We start from the raw sequence: 24712 nt of genomic DNA on the forward strand, positions 1-24712 counted from the left end.
CCACTCATTTAATGCCCATAGTAATCCTATGCAGTGGGTCCTATTATCCCATTTTATAGAGGATGGAAGTGAGGCACAGAAAAGTAATCTCGTCTAAGGCCACTCAGCTGGTGGCAGGTGGACCCGGGATAGAAGCTCCCTTCTCCCCTAGGCTGCCTAAGCTGCTTAAAAAGCCATCTTCTCAACCACCGCACCTACACTTCTGAAATTATGTTCCCGGGACCCCCGGAGGTCACCACGTCCCTTCCAGGGAGTTCATGATGCAAACCATTTTCATACTACTACTAAGACATTATCTCCTTTTCCGTGTCTTACAAATGCACAGGGGAGTCTCCCAGAGGCAAGTGACAAGGGATTTCAGCACAGATAGAATGCAGAAGCAGACAGGAGAACCCAGCTGTTCTCATTTAAGCCAGACACTGGAGAGATCGGTAAAACACCAGTCTTCTCACTAATGTTCTGTTTTGGCATGTTTTTCATCACCTGTATGTTACCGCGTGATTCATTTATTATTGTTATTTTTCAAGGAAGGCATACATCTGAAAAGCACTTCTCAATGTTCATAACTAAGCGAGACATGTTACGAGAGAGAAGCCATGTCAAGAAAAGCTGTTTGGGGCCATCGGTAATGTTTAAGACTAGAAAGGAGTCCGGAACACAAGCAGCTTGAGAACCACTGCAGGACAGCCCAGGCGACGAGGCTCCACGCCTCGTCCCACAGGGTCCTGGGGAGGGCACCCTTGGCGGTTTGGACAGGACTCCTTCTGCCTGCTATGGGAGGTAGAGCCTCCCAAGCCCCTACCTGCAAAATGCCCGAAGATAACCCAGGTGCCGAGACAGTCAATATGCCTCTCCCCGCTGTGTGTGTGTGTGTGTGTGTGTGTGTGTGTGTGTGTGTGTGTTCACCGGTGTTCACGTGTGTGTGTGGCTGAGAAGCACAGCTTTGAAAGGATATCTTGTCTTCCCTCCCTCACTCATTCTCGTATCCATTCATTCAAACCACCAAGGAACTAAGTAGGAGCTGGGCAGGAGCTGGTGCAGCCGCTGTCCATTAATTTGCTATTCTTGACTCCTTTTATTGCGGAGGGATGACTTCCGGGCCATAGCTCTGTGGCTTCCCCCTGGATGCTGGAATGCTGGGAGCCCCCAGGGTTCCATGGAATGTGGGCATACTGTGCCCCTCACAGTCCAATGGCACTCTGAGTTCCAAGGAGACCCATGGAACTTTCAAACCCTGGAGTTCTGCAAAATTCCTGAAGCCTATAGGGTCCAGGAACCAGAGCAAAGGATTTGCAGATGTTGCCGACACCCAGAACGTCAGCATCCCTGTTCGTGCTGCAGGAATATATTTTTCCCTGTGAATTACCAATACCCCAGCTTGACACATGAACATGAGAGGCGCCTCCAGCTCCAGTCCCACCTGCACTCAGCCGAGAGCACCGTCCTCCTCCCATCATAGAGAAACACGCAGTAACAGAAATGGTTAAGTCCTTCGGTCCCACCACCTGGTGAAACATCACACAGCCACATAATGTGACAACCCTTCACGTCACCTCCAGGAGCACTCCCTGAGAGACCCCAACTCCACCCAGGTACCAGGGCTGCAAATGGGGAAGGACACGGCCCCTGCCCTCAAGGAGGTTCCAGTTAACTGTCCCTCTGCGTGTCTCTGAAGGGCAGAGAGCCAATTCCATTCTATTCAACCAACAGAAAACAAATCCATGGCTCCTGCCCCAAAGCCTTCCCTTCCTTCTCGTTTTCTGCTGGCCAATCCCCCAACACAGAGGATATTTTTAGCACCTGGGAGGAAGTGTTTACATGAAGGTCATTGAGCAACATGGTGGCATGGCCCTGGGACGTCCCATGCAAGGCAGTGCTTACCAAATGGATTTCAGACAGGCTGGCTTTGGTTCTCGTCCACACTCTTCTTCCTTCTCCCCATTACCCAGATCAGAAAGGGTGGTTGGCTACTTTGCCAGGTGTGCTTGCTTAACTTAACCTGAGGCATGCGCATCATAAACAGCTCTTCCAGCGAGCATACAGGCGGAGCTGAGAGCAGCTCAGGAACAGTGGCTAGTCCCAAAGTGAAAGGACCGTGAGCTCCCAGACATGGGATCCCCCCCATTTCCAGTTCTTCAGAAGCTGGAGGCGGAAGTCACAAGAAGTGTGGAAGGCTGGTGGATGCCCCAGAGAACTGAAGAAGAGAGAAATAATCCCCCAGGGGGCCCAAGTCTGCGTCTAGCCCAGCTGAGCGGTCAGCTAGCTGGACATCATGTTTATCAACCCAGCAGCTGGGGCTGGTTCTGTGTGGCCGAGACAGGCGGTCAACTGTGCCTGCCTTCATATATCCATTCTTGGCTCTGCGCATGCAGAGCTGGACCTGGCACAGGTGGGTTTTCAGTAAGTCCCCTTGAAGAGCGAATCCCAATCCTGCTCCCCAAGGAGCTGCCAATCTAACAGAGAAAACACACATGGGCACCCGCATGATGGGCAGTGTGGTCAAGTCACACACGGGGGTGCTCTGGGGGAGCCAGGGGGAGGTCAGGGGGACAAGTTGGGGGAAGGGATTCCCAGAAGAGGTGACACTTGAGGCATGAAGACGGATGATTTCAACAGGAAGGTACAAAGAGGAGGGTGTTCAGGTGGAGGGATGAGCACATGCAAACCACACGTTCCAAATCCTGGGGACGTGAAAATTACTTCATTTAGAAGGAATGCTATTTATGATAAACACAGAACATGCCTAGATCTGTATAGGGACATCTATACCCACAGCCAAAGCCACATCTATACTAAGTACTATAATTCAAGCGCCTGACAATTAGCTTTTTCGATTGTGATGTAAGTAAGCGCCTGACATTAAACTTTTGATTGCCAAAACATTCACTTTGAAGACATCCCTCTCTCTCTGGCTAGATGGGTGATGGGCATTAAGGAGGGCACTTGTTGTGATGAGCACCGGGTGTTGTAGGTAAGGGATGAATCACTGAATTCGACTCCAGAAACCAATATTGCCCTGTCTGTTAACTAAGTAAAATTTAAATTAAAAACAAATAAATAAATAAAAATAAAGACATCCATCTCCAAGACATGCAACACCAGCGACACAACGAGATCAACAGCACACCGCCCCACCCACGGAGTTCCCCTTTTAGAAAGCCGAAGGTGACAGCTTGAAGTGACCCCACTCTTCCCTTCCCACGCCCTCATTCCTGCTTTTATGTTTTCAATTCACCAATAAAGAGTAAGCCTGCAAAAACCTGGCACCCCACCCCTCAACCCCAGTAAAGGCAGGACCCCAGTCCCCTCACTGGCTCGGATCTGGGGCAATGTCCCAATGACCACAGGGGCTCACCACAAGGGGCGGGGCCCAGGGGAGCATCCCCCAAGGGAGCGCCCCCAGCAGTCCGAGGGCTTAGCCCGACCCAGAACAGTACTTGGAACACAGCATTGGAAGTCAGGACTGCTGTGTGTCTGGAAGGATCCTAAGCATCTTTACATATATCAACACATTTGATCCTCACAACACCCCTATGAGGATGGCACTATTGTCATCTCTTGGGTCTGTTTGGCCCATGAGAAAACACAGATCAAGGCAGGTGCCGTGGCTTGTCCAACATGGTACAGTAGGCCACAGAACTTGGATCTCAACTCAGGCCTTCTGTCTTAACAGTTTACACTCTCCATACTACTCTAAAAATTTCTCCGTGGTTCGTAGGAGCGTGGTGATAAGGCCGGGGTCCTGGGTGGGGCCCAGGTCATGGTGAGCCTTGTCCGTCCTGCTGTGGAATCTGGACTCTGTGCCGGGGCCAGGAGCGACATGGACACTGAAAAGAGGAAGGACATGACTGGATGCCGTTGGGGAACAAAGGTTATTAGTAAATGTCCAAATGCTTATCATCCAGGCATGACTGGAATAAAAATTAGTCATTTGAGGTCGACTCAATCTGTGGGCATGGCTTCCAGAAGCACAAAGGAAATTTCCATGCTTCTGGTGGTCTGGTGGCCCCCCCACGCATGTCATCAAGGCCTCAAGGCCTGGCCGCAGTGGTTATTCCGGAACGTTCGTCCTGCCATGGAAGATATGGTTATTCTGGAACGTTCGTCCTGCCACGGAAGAAATGTCTCGGCTGCAGCCAGACACCTGCCCCAAGCTTGGGCGGTGGAGCGGAGCTGTGCGACAGCACATCCATGGCCCGCCAGGGTGGCTCAGCTAGGAATAACAACACGGGTGACGTGTCACATTGACTACGGGCCAGGCACCGGGCGCGGCTTTGTGCGCAGCGTCTCACCCTGACAGGCCCTCGCGGGTGGGGGGCTCTGTCTCCCCTACGGCTGGGAATCAGGGTGGCAGAGCCGGAGAGATGCAGATGGAGAAGCCTCCAGGCCCTCCTCACGCCGAGACCTATTCTGGTGAACCCTCAAAGCTCACATATCCCTGTGGGGTCCCTCTCCCCTGGTGGGTGGGACTGGCTCCATCCTCCCAGGGGAGCCAGGCTCATCAGCTTAGGGACCCGCAGCTGGTAGGTGGAGTCAGCGTGAGCTTGTGCTGAGGCTTGTTGCTTTCCCACTTCCAGCCCGGTTGTCAACCAGGGCTGGATCTTTGAGCCCCCTGGGAGGGCATGCACCGTTGTCAACTGCCCCGGTCTCAGGCAGGGTGCCTGGCCTTTCTAGCAGATGCTAATGATGCGACATATGCCTGCAAAGCCTCCTGCGGCCATGGTGAAGAGCGTGTGCTCTCAAGTCCAGGAGGGTCTGTGGGTCCCCCGCTCCGTTCTCCAAACGAGGTGACAGGTGCAGGGGGGCACGGGCTCCGAGGGCGCTGGGACCAGTGAGGGACCAAGGAGGGCTGCTGCCGGAAGATACAGCCCTGCCACAGGGTGGGAGAAAGTGCAAGCAGAGCGAGCAGGCAGAAGCCCGCACTGTTAGTGGTACGAGAGCAGAAACCAGGTCTCCGTTCCTCAGCGCTGGTTCTCCTGTGTCCGGCTCTCAGAAACCGCCTGTGGATAATGTGTGGACAGATGAGCCTGGGGGACTGTCCGGGAAGCAGGGGAGGGCCGAGCGGGGTTTCCAGCCCTGTGAACACGCAGTTACCATGTACTCTGGTTTTCCGTGTGTCCCCCTCCTCACCTGCTAGCGAGCCCTGCGGCGCGCTGGTAAAGCTCCGTGTGCAGGTCCCTCACACGTTATCCCGTTCTGTGCATGTCCTTCGGCCCTTCTAACCTCAGCCCCTCGCACCGTCTCTGGCGCACTGCTCTAAGAGTCAGGCGGCAAGGATCCCGGACGGGCGGAACAGCGAGGGGCCTGGGCTCCAGAGGCACAGAGCCCGCCTCCTCCACTCACTGACAGCTCGCCTCTGCGGCTGAGTTCCGTAACCACTCCGTGCCTCCATCACTGGTGAAACAAGGAGAAGGACGGAAGCTCCCAGGGTGCCTGCGGGGGTTAAATGTGTCGACGCTTGGGGCTCTTAGAAGAGCACGTGACCCACAGCAGACCTTTGCAAGTGCTGGCAGACACTCTGCCAGCCCCGCTAACCCCAAGGTTCAGGTGATTGCTCAGAAGGCAGTCCCGGAAGTGGGATCATAAGGTAGACCCCCTGGCAGAATGGCCAGGAAAGTGCCTTTGAAAGTCCCAGCAGCACTCAGAAGCACAAAAGTCTTTAGCTCTCATTGGTTAGCCCAAGAACAAGGGCTTGGAGGACCTCGAAGGTAAGACCCCACCAGAATCCCCACTACCAGCATTCCCGCCAAGTCTCCGTCCTCAGCCTTCTGCTGCAAAGAACCCCTTGTGCCCAGTCACCCCTGTGGCTCCAGGTACCCCCGGAGAAAAGGCATTCTCCCCCACCCGGCAGGAGGCCTGGCCCACACCAGGGAAGCTTAAGCTCCAGCCCCTGGCTGCACCCCACTTAACTAGGGCTTGTGTTTCTTTTTTGTTTTTTAAGGTTTTATTTATTTATTTGACACAGAGAGAGAGAGAGTGCGCACAAGCAGGGGGAATGGCAGGCAGAGGGAGAGGGAGAAGCAGGCTTCCCCCAGAGCAGGGAACCCGATGCGGGGACTTGATCCCAGGACCCTGAGATCATGACCTGAGCCGTAGGCAGACGCTTAACCAACGGAGCCACCCAGGTGCCCCTAGGGCTTGTCTTTCATTTTAAATCCCTAACTTGTATCATTATTTCTTAAAGAGGCCTCCCCAAACTCAGAACTGCATCTGTGCTACCGCTGATCAGTTAATTTGTCTGTTTCTCCCACTGAATCACTACTATCTCGAGGACAGAGCTCTTGTCTCACTGTGTTTCATCCCCGGTCCTCGGCACAGTGCCGGGCACCCAGGAGTATCTGCTGCCTGAATGAATGAACGAATGGATGAGAAGGAAGGAAGGAATACCACGGCCTGAACTGGAACCTCTCTGCTAATTCCACTCACTCCATGTGGATTCCCTCCTTAAAACCACCCAGGACGAGCTCACCTTTTTGCACCTGCCAGCCCTTCAGCTCCTTGAAGCTGGCCCCCAGGTCTCCTCTCTTCCAGAGCAACGGTCCCTGTGCCCACAACCGTTGCTCTTTCCTTTAAGGTGATCAGCAACAGAAATTTCACCCGCATCTCACTGCTGCCCGTTTCCATATCTTTGACCACCAAGACCACTTCTTATCTACTCAGAGCCCTTGGCCTCCAGTTCGCCTCTGGGCCAGCTGATAACAGTTTGAGTTCTGAGGGAGAGTGCCCACGTGCGTTGACTCCTGAGGCCTTAAAAGATCCACTGGAGCAGGCAGGCCTGGCTTTCCAGGGTGAAGGCCACAGTCCCCATCCGTCCTCTGATCAGCAGCCCAGGCTCCTCGTCTTCACTGTGCGCTCCCTCCTCTGGGTAGTGTGACTGGATTCTAGCCACGGCTCCTCCGAGCGCCCCTCCTGGACCAGCACGCCACATTGTGCTCCCCACCCCACCCCACCTCACCCAGTCCCCGCCCGGCACTCTCCACCCCACCCACCCTGCCGCTGTGTATTTCGGTTCCTGCTTATCGTCCATCTCTTCCCCTTCCTCACCCCCGGCCAGCACGTGAGCTCCCTGGGTCTCTGGCTGCCCAGGACAGTGCCTGGCACAGAGAAAGAGCTCAGAAATAGTTGTTGATGCACGAACGGAACTAGCATTTATCAAGTTTGCCTCCTACAAATGCTCTGCTGGGAGCCAGGGATACAAATGTGTTCTCGGTTAAGGCCTCTGGGAAGCAGAGGCTCAGGGGGAATACCCCATGGCAAGAGAGGAAATGCCCTCTCCCCAGAGAGGCCCACTTCTGCATTCACGCCCTCAACCTGACCGAGGGCTTTGCAAGCACAGGGCGACGGCCAGGCACCGCCCCTCCCCCCAGGACAACGCTCGCGCGCGCACGCACTGGCCCACGGTCACACCTTCCTGCACCTGTGCGTCTCTGCACACCCTGTGTGATGGGCTTCGGGACCCCATCAGAGATGCAGGCCACAAACACGTGCCGGGAGTGAAGGACGTGGGCGTCCACCGACATGCCGTCGCCTTCCTGCTGCTAGGAGCCGCAGTGGCCGTGGGTCCATGGGGACAAACACTTCCCTCCCCTTTCGCTCGGGTTTCCTTCTAGGGTAGCGGTGTCTCCGCGGGCCACTGGATCCAACGCTGGCAGATGAGGGACAGGCACTCACTGTAAGCTTACCACATCTGCTAGTTGTACAACTTTGCAGAAGCTAATTACTTTTTCGGAGTCTCGTTTCCTCGTCTGTACTCGGGCCGCTGGGTTGTTATGAGCAGTAACAGTGAGGGAAGGATCTGAAACAGGGCTTGACCCACGGTTTAATAAATGCGGTGGTCTGGGGTATTGGCAGTGGGACTGGGTCAGCATCATTAAGACAGACGTGGATTTCAAGAATGTTGAGGCCAGCATCACCAGTGTGCGCTCACGGTGGTTTTAATATATATGTAGGCTGACTTAGAAATGATCTAGATGATGTGCCTACATGTATATGATGGGTATGCATGTATATGCGGCTACGTACACACGGGTCTACAAATACGGAGGTGCGCGTGCGCGCGCGCATGGGCATATACTCACACACGTGTGCGTGCACACACACCCACACTCCCTACTTCCCAGCTCTGTCTGCTCAGAGGGCCTAGAGGCAACGTATCTCAGTAGCAACGGACATACCTCATGACCAAAAGGTATTTCTAGACACCACTCTCCATGGAAAGGAGCCAGGGCCCCTTGACAAATGGCTGATTCCATCATTAACCAAGTGATAAAGCCAACATCACGGTAGTGGGACAGACCAGCACCGGCCTTCCAATTATGAGGCACCGAGAACACCACATGAATTCTGCAGGATGCCCAGCAAAAGCATGAAATCTAAATGTAATCATGCGGGAGCATCAGACAAACACCAGCTGAGAGACGCTCTGAAAAATAATTGGCTTAAACATGTCAAAAACATGAATGTCACAAAATACAAGACTAAGGAAGTTTTTCAACAAGGCCACGTGCCAAATGGATTTTCTTTTGCTGGGAAGGATTTCACTGGGGGCCCTTGGTGAAATCAGAATAAGGTCTGAGGATCAGGTAACAGTAGTAAACCAATGCTAAGTTTCTGACTTGGTTCTACTGTCGTTATAAGAATCTTCGGATTTCAGAAAAAAAAGAGAGAGGAAAGGATAGAATGGATATAGGGTAAAATGTCAACACTTAAGGAATCCGAGTGAAGGGTATCCAGGAATTTTTTGGCTCTTCTTGCAACTTATCTGTAAATTTGCAATTATATCAAAATTGAGCAATTGAAAAAAAAAATGTAATTGAAAAGCATACTCTGGGTTCATGTACTGAGAAAAAGTGAATATAGTGCTTAGCACAATAATTTGAAGCTATTATAACAATAATTATTATTACCAGAATCGTGCATGTGGCACATAACAAGCTTGAAATGGATGGACGATATCATCGCTGTTAATATCACCCTCATCACCACCACTGTTGTCCCTGATACGCTCGGTACTATATACTAAAAATCAATACCTTTTCTTATCATTACTTCTAATTACTTCATATCTCCATTAAGCTCCATTGTTTGAAGGTCCACTATGGAAACACCTGTTTCGAGTGCTTCCAGCACTCACCAGCAATGTTGAAGAGCTTAAAAACCAACCAAGAGAAGAGAGGCAGGGCCCATTTCAGATCTAGATGTACAGATACATATCAATTCAATCCTTTTCCATCATCTGAATCTCTGCTTTGTTCTTGCTAGTTCTTGTGCAACCAAAGGCCGAGAAAGCCCAGCTCCTAAAGACACAACGTGGGGCCTTTGCCTATAGGCCTCCTGGCCACCTAGAGTTTCTTCTCTGTTCCCTCTTGGGACCCACCCATAAATGCTGTGCAGCTCAGTGACTGGCCCTCTTATTCTACACTGCACTTTGCCTTATTCAACAAGTAGAACCTCCTATTATGCCCCCAGTCCTGACCCATCCAAGATGGCGGGACTATTGCCAAGTCCAAGCTTCTCCCCATGGGTCTGCTATATAGAACTGGTTGTGCTCAGCCCGATTCTGAGATGGGATAAGGTCCCAATCATCATTACTCTGTTTAACACATTCTTTGAAAGTAAACCCACGGTTATCTTTTGTCTCCATCATTCCTCATTCTTCCAAGACTCACGAACACCGTATCTTTAGCTCACTTTCTTCCTCTCCCTGTTTCTTATCTCTCTTGCCCCATCTTGAGCCCATGGGGAACACTATGGCCATTGCTTCGTTCCCTTTACAGGAGGCCCTATACTCTATCTGATCTTCCCATGACCATGGAAAGGCTCATATTTGTATCAACCTACTTGCATATATAAAACTGATATAACTCAAGGTCCAAGTGGCTTAGTTTTTACATGGACTCATATACAGTGGCCATAGTTTGGCTGCCCAAAGAAATTTTAGAAGTAATTCCATTTTTATGGATAGGTAGGTAGATAAATAGATCGATGTCCTCACCAATAATCATATAGAACAGCCACACACACATGTACATGGACCAACCTTCCTTCTTCCACAATGGTGGCAATTGTATCCAAACTGAGTGAGACACTCAGGGCGAAGAGAGGCATTCCAGGGTGACCACAGGTTTCCCCAAGCCAGCTTTCCTCACTGATGGAAACTTCCTCAATGTGCACTGTCCAAAATGGTAGCCATAAGTCACATACGGCTATTGAGCACTTGAAACGTGGTGAGCGTGACTGAGGGTTGAATTTTTAATTGTGATTAATTTCAATGAATTAAAATTTAAATAGCCACACATGGAGTGGCTACATGTGGGCAGCTTAGCTCTAGACCAGGGGCTGGCAGACTCTTTCCATGAAGGACCGGACTGTAAATATTTGTGGCTTCCAGGCCACACAGCCCCTGTCACCACTGTTGTTGCGGTGTGACGCATAGCTGAAGGAAAGAGTGTGGCTGGGTACCAACAGAAGCTTGTTTATAAAAAATGACTGGGCCAGTTTTGTCCTGTGGGTCAGAGTTGAGTGCTAACCCTCATTCCAGGACAGTGTCATTCCAGACCTTCTTTGGGGTGGCCCGCACTGGTCATACGAGGCTGTTCCTAATCCAGTTTCTACCTACTTGTTTAATGAGAACACAGAAGGCTTTCCTTTTAAGAAAATGAGGTTGTTTGATATTCTAATGACCCTGCATTTTTCCCTGAGGTAGAAAGTGTTCCCTCTTAATGGCATATCCCTGGGAGAGCAGGCCAAATTACAAAGAGACCAAGACATAGGGGGACATCTCTCCCCCGCTACTCAAGTTAATCTATGGAAGAAACCAGAAAAGGCAACACCTCTCACTCGTGCTGGCGGAGAGGGTAGTCATTTACCTCAGGGGGCTGAGGGACTGTCCATCTCAGGTCCTCAGAGGAAACTGTCCTGGCCACAAAGCTCAAAGTGTTTGCTCACCACAGGTCCTGGCGATGATTATTACTTCTATTGGTATTTCCAGGTCAGAAAGTTTGATTCTGAAAATGGTCCCAGCTGGAAGGGAAGAGGAGAAAAGTTCAAGTCAGTTTTGATCTTTAGTTCATCCACTGTCTTTTGAAGATGACTCAAGACAATTCAAAGGCATTCGCCCATCGCTCCACCAACTCACCCAATGATTTATACATCAAGTATTTTTTTTAAATAGACACCTATCCTGTTCCATGCACACAGCCAAGTACCAGAGACAGAAAGGTGAGGAGACCATAGTTCATACCCTCAAGAAGCTCAGCCTGGTGGAGAAAACAGACAAATAAATAACTCAGGGCAATGTGATACGAGGATGTGAGTGATATTTGGGAGAGCTAAGGGAGAAATGACTAATTCAGTATGAGAAGAGCAGGTGGGTTTTTAGTTGCTCCTCACTCGAGTGAAATGCTGTGTGACAAAAAGAAAAAAACTGGAGGAAAGTGTCTCTGAGGAAGAGGATAGGGAAAAATGCAAATAGTGAACAATAGTGAACATGTGAGATCAGGGTTGGGATGCACCACCAGGCTGAGGCCAGGTGGGAGAAGGCTTTGGAAGGCCCCACCTGAGAGAAAGAACAGAGACCCCTGGTTGAGCTCTTACTGTGTCTCAAGCACTGAGAGATGGACAGACCACACGTTTTCTCACGAAATCCCTGGGGTGGTCTCAATGACTATCCCATTTTATGAATGGGCAGCTGGGGTTTGGAGAGCTCCTGTGAACAACCCTGACCAGGATGACAAAGGCAGTTAAGTGGTAGAGAACAGCCCCCAACGGGACGCCCCCATTCTGTCCAGTTCCACAGTCCTCATCTTAGCCCCTGGGACAGGTTCATAGAGTAACGGCCCCCATTTGCTCAGGCCACCTTGTACACATCCTCCTTAGCAGTGTGTCTTTGCTCCCTGTCCCCACATGAATTGAGGTCCACTTCTCCACCCTCTGAATCTGAACTCGGCCATGTAACTTGCTTTGGCCAATGAGCCAATAACAAAAGACACAAATAAAAGCTTCAACAGTGCTTATGTCCAGAATATCCCCCTTTTTCGCTGCTAGGAATCATTCTGCAGCCACATTACCCCAGCTGAGCTGGTCCCCTGGTGCATAGACCACACCACTGAGTCCCAGCCACACTGCCCAGACACAAGAAATGTCCAGTCAACCCACAGAATCAGGAGAAATAACAAATGTTTGTTGTTTTAGGCACGAAGGCTTGGAGCTGTTTGTTATGCAGAGAAAGCTCACTGATACAACCACCAAGTAATCGTTACACACACAGCAATGGTGATAAAACACAATGAACTCACAACTTGGAGAGAAAGATCAGCCCCGAGTTGGTGATTCTGTGAGATGTGCAGGGCCAGGACTAAGGCAGGGCGGCTGTGGGATGGAGGAGAGATGGAAGATTCAAGAGCTATTTTAGATGCAAAGTCAACAGGATTTAGTTACAGACCGACCCAAGATTTGTCTAAAGGCGCCTGGTGTTGACAATAAATAGATTCTATTTGGAGCTCGCTGAGGGAGTGGGATGTTTCCACGGAAGACACACAACGTGGCCTGAGCCAGAGCAGTCAGGGCTCAGTGTCACAGAAAAGGCAAGCTCCCGGAATGAAACTTTCTTTTCAGCCCCTGATATTTGACAGAAGAATGAAGACGGGGCGCTCACAGCCCCAGCCTCCGACCTGCCCCTGCCACCTCCCCTGAGACCAACCCCTGCTTGTAGCAGCCCCCAGAGGGACCTTTGTAAACTGTAACCCAGACCTTCCTCCCTCCCAACCCCAGCTCACACCGTCCCCTTTCCCTGGGCACTGCCTACTCACCCGTTAGATTTCACTATCAATGGCCCTTCCCAGGGACATCTTTGCTGACCGCCCAGACGGGGCCAGGCACTGTCACTACCCAGGAGTCCTTGCACTCCCAGAGAGCATGTGTCACTAGCCTGATAACCCCACGGGAGCACGAGCGTGCCTGTCCCACACACGCACTCTGCCACCACCACCCACACACCACTGGCCACGTGGGAGAAAGTCGGTTCCTATTTCCTGAATGAGAGAATGAACAAAACAATTCGTTCACGTGTCACGCGCCCAAGATGTTTTCTTTCGCCTACTCCCTTGCACACGCCAAGCCGAATTAGCCACCTCACCTTCGGTTGCCCATGGCTTCCTGTGCTTATCTTCAGTCCTTTGCACTGGATTCCCAACCCTGACTGGCATGCTGGCGACTATGGGATTTCATAAGCTAGAACCGTTCCCCAGGTGTCACGCACCTTCCAGGCCCTAGGTGTCTCAGCTCCTAACACAGCGCTGGGATGCTAAATGCACAGAAAACGTAATTATCCCACTCTATTATCTGCTCATCCCAGGGGGCAGCCTAATGATCTACTGAGACTCTCCTTGCCTTTTGCTTTTTTATTTTATTTTATTTTATTTTATTTTATTTATTTATTTGAGAGAGAGAGAGAAATAGCAAGAGAGAGCACAAGCAGGGAGGAGAGGGAGAAGCAGACTCCCCATTGAGCAGGGAGCCTGACCCCAGGACCCTGAGATCGTGACCTGAGCCGAAGGCAAATGCTTAACCGACTGAGACACCCAGGTGCCCCTGCCTTTTGCTTTTTAACACGCACCCTGAAAACTTCTTCTGGAATGCCATACCGTGGCTCTCTTCCCGTGCCTTGCCATCCTTCATCTCCCGAGACCCCACCTGTTTCCCTCCCTTCCTTCCCCGGCCGTTCGCCCCTTCATTTCTATCCGTATAACCAGCAGCCACCAGGTACCTTCCCAGGCCGTCAGCAGCCAACCGCTGGGCTTAAACCCAGAGACTCGGAAGCAAGAAACATTTCCACCAACTCTATCTGCGGCACAGGAGATTGGGAGCCCATAAATCATTCCTTCTTCGCCCCTACTAAAACATCCCCATCGGCAGGCTCCCTGCACCATCATGCACTAGAACATGACAAATCTCCTGAGAGATTCTGTTCTCTGATTTTGGTTCTTTGGGGAGCGGAGCAGAGGACTAGACGCGAAATTCCACATCACTCCCAGAGGAGTGCTGCCAGATTGCTTAGAAATCCTAGCCTCTCCCTCCTCCACTAGAGAGGTGATCATCTGGATCATTGTGAACACTGGGCCCCGCTGAATAATAGTGCTGCCCTTTCAATATACAGACGTCTTTTCTCAGAGGCCTGTGGTCATGTCCTATCCCAAAACAGGGTGCCCAGCGGCTGGCTGTGCCGACCAGGAGAGGCTGCTCAAGCCAGGCTGTGTGACTGCGAACGGTCTTGCTCTGAATCTTAGTTTGCGCCTTGCTAAAACAGACGCCGTTCCTGCTTCTACTACTTTGCAAGGCCGTACTGAAAAACAAGTGGGTAAAAACCAACATGAAAGCACTTTAAAAACAAAAATTGTAAAGTGAAACTAGTAGTAGGAATTGGGGCAGATATCACTTTAAAGGGCTGGCTGGCGCTTTCCCAAACTAAGCCCTTTGTTCTCAAAAGCTCTGCTAATCTTCACAGTGATGTGACCTCAGCTGTTATGTGTATCATTTTGCAGATGAGTAAGTAGAGGCTTGAAGAGGGTAAGCAACTTACTCAAGGTCATGGCCAAGATCGGAGCCTGAATGATAAACCAATTCCTCCCCGGTGGAGCGAGGTGCACTTCACAGCGGCGCTCACTGAGCCTCTCTCTGGTGCGCCCTGCGGGCTCCACGCCCTGCCCTGGCGGGGACAACAGCACACTCTCGGGTCTTGGCACACAAGCCAGCGGCCGCACCACCCTGCACTGGGGGGAGGGGGAGACGGTCAGCACACAGGTGGGTAGTTTCTTAATCTGAATTCCTGTCCAGAACACAATGACCGCGGAGAGTGAGATCAGCACGGAGACTGTCTGGCAGATCTGTCTGCAGAGGGGACAGGTGACCCAGACGTAGGAGGTGCAGGGGCAGATCAGGAGCCAGCGGTGAGATGACCCAGAAACACCTGGAGTAGGAGCTGGGATGCCCGGAGCAGGGCTGCTGGCCAGGCTCGGTGAGGGGAGCAGGGCGCAGGGCAGGGGAGCCCCAGGGGTGCAGGGGCTGACTCGAGGGTGGAGGGGCTGAGCGGCCCCTTCCCGATGCTGCTGCACTTCCACCCCCCGCCCGGCCTGGAGGACTGATATGAAAAGCACCAACTGGGGCAGGAAGCACATGTGCTTGCTGGCAGGAAAGCTGTCCTCCCATGCGGACCCGCCCCCTCGGAAAGGGCTTCACCCAGGGACAGCCCTCGGCCTGAGTGGATTTCTGGATTCGGAGGCTAGGTGCTTCTCCAGGGCAGAGGTTATCACTACCAACGGTGGATGGATGAGTGTGGACAAGGAGGCCAGCACCGGGTGCATGACTTCATGCAATCTTTGCAGCAGTCCTCTGGGGGGCAGGGGTGTGCAGGCTGAACCCCCATTTCACAGATGTGCAAACTGCGGCTCTGAAAGAGTCAGGTCCTTTGCCCAAGGCCACAGGGCAGGAAACGGGCCAAGGTGCAGTTCAAAGCCAGGGCTGCCTCCTCCAGGTACACAGGCCCTTCTCCTCCCCTTCTAGCCTGGCTGGGCTCTAGAAGGTCATCAGTCCGTGTCCCCCTCGCCCCCCCCCCCCCACAGATCCCTAGTTGGGGGCAGTGCAGTTTACTGGTTTGCACCTCTGCTCTGGGCTCCCAGCTCTCTCCAAGCAGCTTCAACTTCGGGTTCCCAGCGCCAAGCACAGTCAGCTCTCAAAGCCCAGAGAAATGAAGACGTGGGTGCTACTCGCATGGGGGGCAGACGCGCCAACACGGCTGGTGATTACTCCCACGTGCACCAGCCGCCGCCAGCCTCCACCTTCTGGGGTTCCTCCAACGTGGGTCTGGCCGAACCTCTCCTACGTGCAGCAAGGGATACCTCGGCCACACCTCATTACTGAAAGAATGCAGGCCGTGCAGCACTCCCAAACCACAGCTTTGCCGTTTTTCCTCTTACACCCCCTTCCTCTGAGCACGTGATGGGGAGGGGCCCTGGTTCTGTCTCGGGTCCCATGGGCACTGGCCCTGTCCACCCTCACCGCCGCTGCCACCAGGTCCCACCGTCTTCCAGCTGGAAGACCGTCTGTTCTCTGGGGCTCTCCCCCGTCCTCTCCTATTTTATTTCATGCAACTCCTGGCCAGGAGGCCAGGCAGTGCTACCCCAGAGACAAGTGGGGAGACTGAGGCTCGGACATGGAAGTCACTTGCCCCAGTCCCACAGTTGCCCCAGAGCCTGTGTTCTCCTGGCCCTGGCTGCCCCCTCGGCCCCCAGGCCTTCCCTGCCGGGGACACTGAACTTGCCCTCAGAGCAGGGGGACGCTGGGGGCTGCACCGCCTCCTAGGGGCTGCCCAGAACCGCACTCCGATCTGGGAGGAACTGGGAGCCACAACGCATGGGTTTGTTTGCCAGGCAAGCAGGGCCTAATTCAGGAGGCCTGACCACGGACTTTTGAACAAGATTTTGTGGATGAGAGGGCAGAAGGAAGCTTGTGCTGATCAGGAAAACCTTGAGCCAGAGGACAGGGCTGGCATCACACAAAGTCTGTCTGTGCTGAATGTGACCAGAGCGCCACCAAGAACCATCCTATTTATAGCCCTTTGAAATATGGCTGGGGAAGGAGGGGGGGCTTTGTTCTTTTGGCCTCTTACCTGATTCTCAGGAACAAAGGGAAGGGAGGTGGGAGGGAGGTTGGTGACAGGCTGTTGGTATGGGCAGTGAGGGCAGACACACTGGGCCCGGGAACCTTCTGGCCCATGGGCCTTCGAGAGCGAGCCATGGTGGTGTGGGAGGGGGCATAACAGCCCCCAACTCGACCCAACCTGGGGGACCTTAGGTCAAATGGCCAATGCCAATGAACTTCGGTTTTTCCAACTGTCAAAATACTGATAATAAGAATGACCACAGAGCCCTGTTTAGAAGGTTAAAAGGAGTCCAAAACGTCCAGTACATGGTATTTCCTGGGCAGAAACTCAGGAAGGGTAAAAGGGCAGACAGCCACCAGAATTCATAAAACCCAGCACAGACTTGCTCAGAGGGAGGTCTACAGGAGCCCGTGGGCGCGGGTGGTCTGGGAGATGGGGGTGTAAGCGCCACGCCAACAACCTGGTGCAGGGGGTCAGGCGGGAGACCCGGCCGCTGGGGTCCCTGGCTGCGGGCCTGGGGAGGGCGTGGGAGGCTCGCTCTCTAGGACACCCTGAGCTTCCCAAGTCGGGCGGAAACCCAGCCATGAAGGCAGGACTTGGCAGCTCGAAACTGTGGGCTGGCTTCCAGCCCTGGCTCTGACCGCTAACAGGCTGAGGAACTGCATAGGTCGGGCCTCTGAGCCATCTGCTTAGCTGTAAGACAGAGGGCAGGGAATATCCAAAATGTCTCGTCTTAGGTGTGCTCACCTGCCTCTATGGTCCAGTGGCCACACCACAGCCCAGGCCACTCTCTCAGCCTTAAATTCAGATAGCCTGGGAGAGTTGCATCCTACCACCTCCTCCAGGCAGTCCTCCATGGTTGGAAGCTCTGTGTGAGGAAGAGCTTCTTTATCCACAGAGGTGTCCAGGACAAAAGGCCACTGTGTGGGGCACAGATCTCGCAATCAAGAGGACAGAATAACCACCACATGGGAGAGTGGAAGTGAGGAGCCAATTCGTGGGAGACTGAGCAAAGGGTTTCTAAACTTGAATGATGATGATGATGATGATGATGATGATCAGAGCACACACTCAGCAAGCCCTTAGGGTGGGCACTCTGCAGGGCACTGTTCTAAACCCTTTCCAAGTACCAGCTCAACTCCTTTAGTGCTCATTTTAGTACCCCGTGGGAGGTAGATAAGGAAATGGGGGCACAGAAAGGTAAAGCAACTCACTCAAGGTCACACAGCTAAGAAGTGGCAGAGCCAGTATTTTTTATTGGGCCAACCAATGAATGACTTAGTAGATGAATAATTGAAATCTTGGACTAGGGGAAGGTTGAACAAGGGCACTGCTAAGCCTCTTTGCAAACGCTCGGATTCTACAATTCTTTCTTGTTTCATGCTCTGCAAATGCATGAACTCTGTCATTCGTTATCATTCAATCTACTCACACACCCCTCCCCCCCAACCTCCCTCCGGTAATGGTCACAGCTTAGGACACCAGGGCTCCTGCTCAGAGAAAAGAGAAACCTCCTTTACTTCATCCCAAGGGCAGATTCCCAATGAGGCAGGCATACTCCGATATCCAAAACTGTTGTTTGGCATGGCAGATCTAGGCATCGGCTTAATTTTTCTAATCCTAGAGTTCGCAGATCGGTTTTGCTCAGTTCCGTTTACTCCCGGTCACAGGTAGAGACGGAAAAATAACAGCAGACCTTCTGTTGGAACCAATTCTTCAAGCCACTCCGAGAAAAGCGTGTTTTTCATTTGAAATTTCTCGTAGGCAGTGGTGCACGATCTCACGGGCTTCTCAACTCCCCTTTGGTTTAATTTCCTTTTTTGCCGAAAGACTGAGGTTTGAAATTTCAGATTTTGCTTTAGGAACAACCAGGAATACCCCCCACAAGGACATTCTTGTTTGTGGTAGCTCCTATGTTTCCCAAGCAACCGTCTTTCTTCATCAGACTCTCCACCAGGTGGTAGGATTAACAGTGTTTTCAAGGAAGAACAGCAAGCAGACCTTTCTCTCCATTGTGACGATGTTATTAAAAGGGAATTTTCCAATGTTGCAAGAGCAACTTTTACTAATCATTTTACTCAGAGCAGGCCCTGGGAGTTGGGTGGGTTTACACGCCTGGTGACAAACTGACTAAGCCTTTCTGCTCACAGTCCTGTCTCTGCGGCTGGCTCCCAGCCCTTCCTCAATCCCCAGGCACCGTGGGGCTCTCTGAATTCAGTGTATGACAACAACCCAAAAGATGAGTGCTTGTAATCAGCCAACACAGGGACCCGGCGCAGAGATTTAAACTCCCACCAGACTGCCAAGGTTAGCTAAATAAATCCATCCAACCAGCACCAAATGGGGAATCCGGGAAGAGGTCTGGAGTCCCACCCGCGGGCTGGGCTTGGGGACAGATACTCAGTGTGATGTGTTCTCTACCCGCACCTCTTAGGGAGGCTGTCCCACCCTTCCCAGTCCCCGCATGTAGAGATATGGGATGATCCCGGGAATTACACAGCATGGTGCCTGAGATTTGGGGCTTTGGGCAGAAAGGAGGCAGTTAGGGATTCTGGCTCTGCCACTTTCTAGCTATGTGACTTGGGGCAAGTGGCTTCACTTCTTTGAGCCTCAATTTCCACATTTGTAAAATGGGATTAGGGAAAAATGTACGAGCAGTGATTTTATAGGGCTATTATGGAGACCAGGAAAGTAATATTAAAGGAAGGGTCAAGCCTGCTGATGGAAAGAGCACACCCTGGCCCAGCCCCACGTGGAGATGCTGACGGTAGACCCCGGCCACAGGCAACCCAAGACAGCCATCACGGAGGCTCCACAGTTCAACTCTTGCGGTTTTCTAGAAACTCCATCAACTGAAAGGATATTCTTTGAAAGCCTCAAGGACAGAATGCACACAATCTCTTTGCTCTGTTCATCAGTTTACCCTGCAAAAGACTTACAAGCAAGAGTCCCAGTTCTCAGGCTCTGCTGGTTGTTTCTCTCCCCTTCTCTCATAAATCCTGTTTATGCCTTTGTTCCTTGCCTTTGACCCCATGTCCTCGCTGACTTCCTCCCCTTGACAAGAGTATTTACATGCAAAATAAGTACATGGTTGGGAAATCCCCTAACTGAATGTCCAAGGTATTTGTTGACAGGTTCTTCCTGGGGCTTCCACTCTGTGATCTGCCTCCCTGGACCTCACCAGCAGAACCTGCCCTGGGCCTCTCCCCCAGGTCTCCCCCGGTGATGGAGCGCTCACTCTGGCTTCCTAAAGCCCAAGCTGGTCCTCCACCAAGTCGGCTTCTGGTTCTCTGGGCCGACTTTACAGGAACAGTAAGCACTCGCCATGGCTGCTATCTGATGTTATGTGGTCTTGTGCTGTCCTGTGCTGTGTTGTATTATGATGATAAAGGCTGGGCTCCTTAAGTTGACTCTAAGATCTACTTAGGAAACCAAGACTTCGATTATGTTCCTTTGCCACTATTCTCAGACTCAGCCACGCAGATCGGGGGAGCCTAGGGTGAGGTGGAGAGAGCAAGGCCCCCAGGGGCAAGGATGAAGGGAGGTGGCCCCATCAGGGTCAGAGGCCTGGATCTGCCTTTTCCCAAGCACAGGCCCTTGAGTGGACCAGGTCATCCGACTCATCTGGACAGTTCAGGTGGGAAGGTGGGGGCTGTGAGGGGTAAGTTGAGGAAGATGTGTGCTGGGGTAGCCAGGCTGTTGGAGGCATGGGCTTATGACTCCCCACTCTGCACAGAGGAAATTTGGGGCACATGGAAGGAAGATCTGCGTGCAAGAGACCGTGTGACCTTGGGTCAGTCACTTCCTCTGCAACATGGGGAGGACCCTCATCCTAGCCCAGCACCTAGACGAGCTGGAACGGAGTTCAAACAGGGTCAGGGCTACAGATGCCAAGGGCTGTGAACGCAGAGCTCGGGGCTTTCAGGAGGGCTTTGAGCTCTCAGACCGAGGGCGGCTCTCTGAGGCTATCACACTAAAGACAGGGAGTGGGGACACAGCCCATCGTTACTGGGCCAAGCGATTCGGGAGGTTTATTTTGGGCTCCAGTCTAGCCTTCCAAGGAAAGAGGTTTTCTTTTCTTCTTTCCTTTTCTTTTCTTTCCGCTGAGCCTTTTATTTCTGAAAAGGTAAATGCCCAATTAGATGGATTTTCATCTTTCATGTGGAGTTGTTTTAGGCTCTTTGAGCATGAAACAATATTTTGGAGTCATTCCACCCTCTCAGTTAGAGAAGAAGCTGGGTCTGCTTTGGTTGTGGTTTTTCTTTCTTTTTTTTTTTTTTGGTTGGGTTTTTCTCAACAGCCCTCTGCTAAGTAAATATTCATGAAGAGAATTTTTAGCCACTATGGTCTGTTAGTCCATAAATCCACTCAAATGGATTTTTTTTTTTTAATGTAGCAAAATCTATCACAGTGATATCTATTTGGGTTTGAAGTTTTTGAAGATAGCTGGTGAAATCCAAAGAAACGATTTTCTTTGCATACCCACATGTGGACCTACCAAAAGTCATCTGAAACCCCCTTTTTAATTCTGCCAGTAATTTGGAATGAATGTTCTTTCCTTCTCAACTTCTCTGAATTACTGAGATTTTTAACTTGCATTTTATATTCTCTTAAGGGCTCCAGAATCAGACTTGGTTAGATAACTTTTACATACTTTAGAAAAAATACACACACATAGAGTCAGGAGAAATGGTCCAAACATCCCCAGATATTTTTGTAAGGAAAAAACTTTTAAGACAAAAATATTCAAACAGTATTATCTGAATATGGAATAGACCAGAAGGACAAGAGGGAGCACAACCCGCCCCCCCCCCCCCCCCCCCCCACACACACACACTCACAACCTTGGCCCTCTCGGGAACAAAAGCTAACATCTGTTCAGTGACTCGTTCATTTTTCACATCAACTGTACGGAGTATCATCCCCATGACAAAAGAGGAAACTGAGACCCAGGAAAGGTAAGTGACGTGATCACTGAGCAATAAGTGATAAGTCTCAGACCCCGAAACCTTAATACTGAGGCTACTCTGCTTCTCAAAGACGGTACTGAAATTGTAAATGTCTTTTTTATTTTTTAAAGATTTTTTTATTTATTTGAGGGAGGGGATGGGGGAAGGGTGGGGGGGGAGAGAAACAGACACCCTCCTGAGCAGGGAGCCGGATGATCCCCGGATCCTGGGATCATGACCTGAGCTGAAGGCAGATGCTTAACCGACTGAGCCACCCAGGTGCCCTGAAAACATAAAGGTCTTAATAATAACATCTTACTCTTGATTCTTGCATCTTACTAGGGGAACAGAGCACAGAGGTTAAAACTTGGGCTCCCACCAGCGGTATGGCCCTGAGGAAGGGAGTTCCCTTCCTGCCTCCAGCTCTGTCCTTTGTGGATCCTGTGACCACCCACGCCCCTGGCTGCTGTAGAATCAAAGGAGATGACAGGTGAGTGCAGGATCAGCCTCCAGTCCTGTCCAGTCCCCGAGAAGCTCCAACAAGGAACTCCCTGGCCTCTGGCTGCTGGGTGAGCTCAGCTCTTGGTGGCACAAGGATTGTGAAAAGCAGGCAGGACAGAGCAAGGTGGCAGCCTTATCCTCCTGGCTCTTCCCCTCCAGGCTGAGGAGAGAGGCTTTCTTCAGAGGCTTCGATCAGCTCCTATTGCCACAGTCCTGGTCCCGCTCACCCATCCCTCCATCTGCCCCTTGGGGGGTTGGGTAGGGGACGGTGGGGGGTGGTAACTGGGCTCAGGTCCTGCTACATCCCTTGCTGACTTCCCTAAATACCGCTCCCAGCTCTGGAGACATTCCCTTTATTAAACTCTGCTCCATTTGTGAGTGTATGTTTCCTACCGGAACCCAGGACGAGTCAATGTTTAAAATACTTGCCACTGTTCTGGGCATGCCCTAAATGCTTAATAAAAATTCGAAGCTACTGCATTTATTACAATAAGGCAGGTCCCTGGCCTCATCCTGTGGACCCCTCCCAACTCTCCCGGCAAGGGTGGGAATTATACAGTGCCATCTACCGACTGAGCAAACGGGAGACTCTTCAGAGGTTCAGGGACGTACCCAGGGTCCTCAGCCAGGAGCAGGTGGGGTATCAGGACCAGGAGCTAGGAGTTCCGAGTCCTAGGCCAGTGGTTGCCCTGTCTGGATCCACCTGACTCAGTAGGAAATACCCTGACCCCAGTGTCCTGTCCCTAACACTCATCCCAGTGTGAACCACGACAGACCGAGCCTCCTCCGGGTGCCTTCAACCCTGACACAGATCACACCCGTTGCTAAGCCAGCCAGGCCACACAGGAGGGGCTCAGGGTGCACAGCACCCTCACTTGTGCACTCCCCTCTGCCCCCAGATACCCCTGCTCCTGGCAATTCCCTGTGTCATGCCCTAGGGATAAAGAAACTGTCAGCTTTATGCAATCCACAGAAATGAGAAGAGCAAGCTGCTACTCTAACCCAGTCATTCGGCCTTGCTCCTTCCAGTGGGGGTTACTAACAAACCATTAAACATTAACTCCAGCCCTGTACGTCAAGTGTTTCTCCACGAGCTTTCCAGAACGTTCCGCCTTCCGTCAACTCTTCTATTTCCCACATGCTCTGTTCGGATACCATGCCTCCAGCATTCAGCACTTTCCCTGCTAACCCTCCTGCACAGGCTCTTAGCTGGGATATGAGGAGGCCCCTCCTGGGGCACTCTCCCGTGCATGAATTTTAATCCTCACCGTGCATCCGGAGATAATCACCCACCTGCACTTGAACCCTAGCCCCTGAGCTACAGGGCTTGCCTGAGCTCACCCAGCTGGACACAGTCCTGTGCCTGAAAACCTGGGCACTGTCCCCACACACACTGCCTGCCATGCCTTTAACCCCGTCTCCCCAGGCAGCCATTTAAATCTGAGATCAAGTATAAGGACAAGGATTAAAGCTAAAGCACCGAATTTTATTTTTCTTAAAGCGAAAGCAAAGCAGCTAATCTCTATCTTACATACCATCACTGCAATGCCCATAACCCTTGGAAGATCATAATTCGGGGACCTGCACTCTGGCTGAGCAGCAATGATAAATCCCACCAAAGTAAACCAGAGATCGGCACCTACTACAGGAACGGGGCCGTATCGTTGAGCCCCTAAAATCCCAGTTCCCTCACCCCTGCAGAACCACGCAGAACAGACAGACCAACACCCAGTCTGTTATTTTATTTTACTTTAATTTCTCTTGGCAGGGTGCACACCACTTTGATTAGACATCAGTTCAAAGCATTCAAGAAAATAACTTTACTTTCCCGCAGTCTGATTCCCCTAGGTATTTAGGCTTTGTCTCCTCAGTGAATCCTTCCGTGGGTCCCACAAGGCGCAGGAACCCGTTCCCTTCTCTGTCCCAGCTGTCGGCACACGCACGTGTCCACCCCGTACAAACACCTGCGAAATGCTCTTCATGCCCCGGGCGCCCCCCCACCACACGGTGACCTCTGAGGGGCAGGCCAGAGGTGGGGGGAAGGCAGAAGGATCCATCACATGTTCTTCCAACCCTATATTTTCAGCATCTTGCATGGTGACCAGAACATAATAAGTTCCTAATAAATGTTGGTTCAACTGAAATCAAAACAATGCAACCAACAAGACCCAAGAAACAATAAAACCCCAGGGTTCCCAAGGAATGCCAGTTTCCAACGAGGAAACTTAAATATGCAGAAAAGAATATGGGTGTGGGGAAGGGGAAACAGAGAGGTCTCACCTACTTGGGAGTTTAGGAGACCTGCGAGCGTTCTAGGTCAGCTCTGTCACCCAGCGTCCCATGATTTCCCCTCTGGGCCTCCGTATTGTTTTCATTAATATGAAAGATTGAATGAAATTATTTCTATGAACATTCTCAGCTCTTGGAGTGGGAAGCAAATTGGTCCTGGTGAAGTCACCAAGGTTCTTACTGGCCACACACATCATTGGGGATCCCCACAAATGTTACCGGCTCTGCCAACTTTCAGACCCCAGAGTCTGAAACTTCCGGGCCATCTCTCAAGGTCCAGTGCTGAGAATTGCTGGCGAGTGACTTCACCAAATGG

General features: G+C 51.7%; 1 protein-coding gene across 4 annotated transcripts in view; it reads right to left on the reverse strand.

The window, feature by feature from the left end:
* ST3GAL1 (ST3 beta-galactoside alpha-2,3-sialyltransferase 1) overlaps positions 1-24712 on the reverse strand; it is a 93047-nt gene that overhangs the window by 64359 nt on the left and 3976 nt on the right. For 3 of the 4 annotated variants that reach the window (XM_032415704.1, XM_032415707.1, XM_032415705.1), the window contains exon 2: positions 10869-11022. The gene's annotated coding sequence lies outside the window, so the exon portion shown is untranslated. Of the gene's footprint in view, positions 1-10868; positions 11023-12296; positions 12460-24712 lie in introns of those variants that run through there. The other variant, XM_032415706.1, reaches the window with a different exon arrangement.

The sequence above is a fragment of the Phoca vitulina genome, unplaced genomic scaffold (assembly GCF_004348235.1).
Source record: "Phoca vitulina isolate PV1807 unplaced genomic scaffold, GSC_HSeal_1.0 scaffold18, whole genome shotgun sequence".
NCBI classification, from domain to species: domain Eukaryota; kingdom Metazoa; phylum Chordata; class Mammalia; order Carnivora; family Phocidae; genus Phoca; species Phoca vitulina.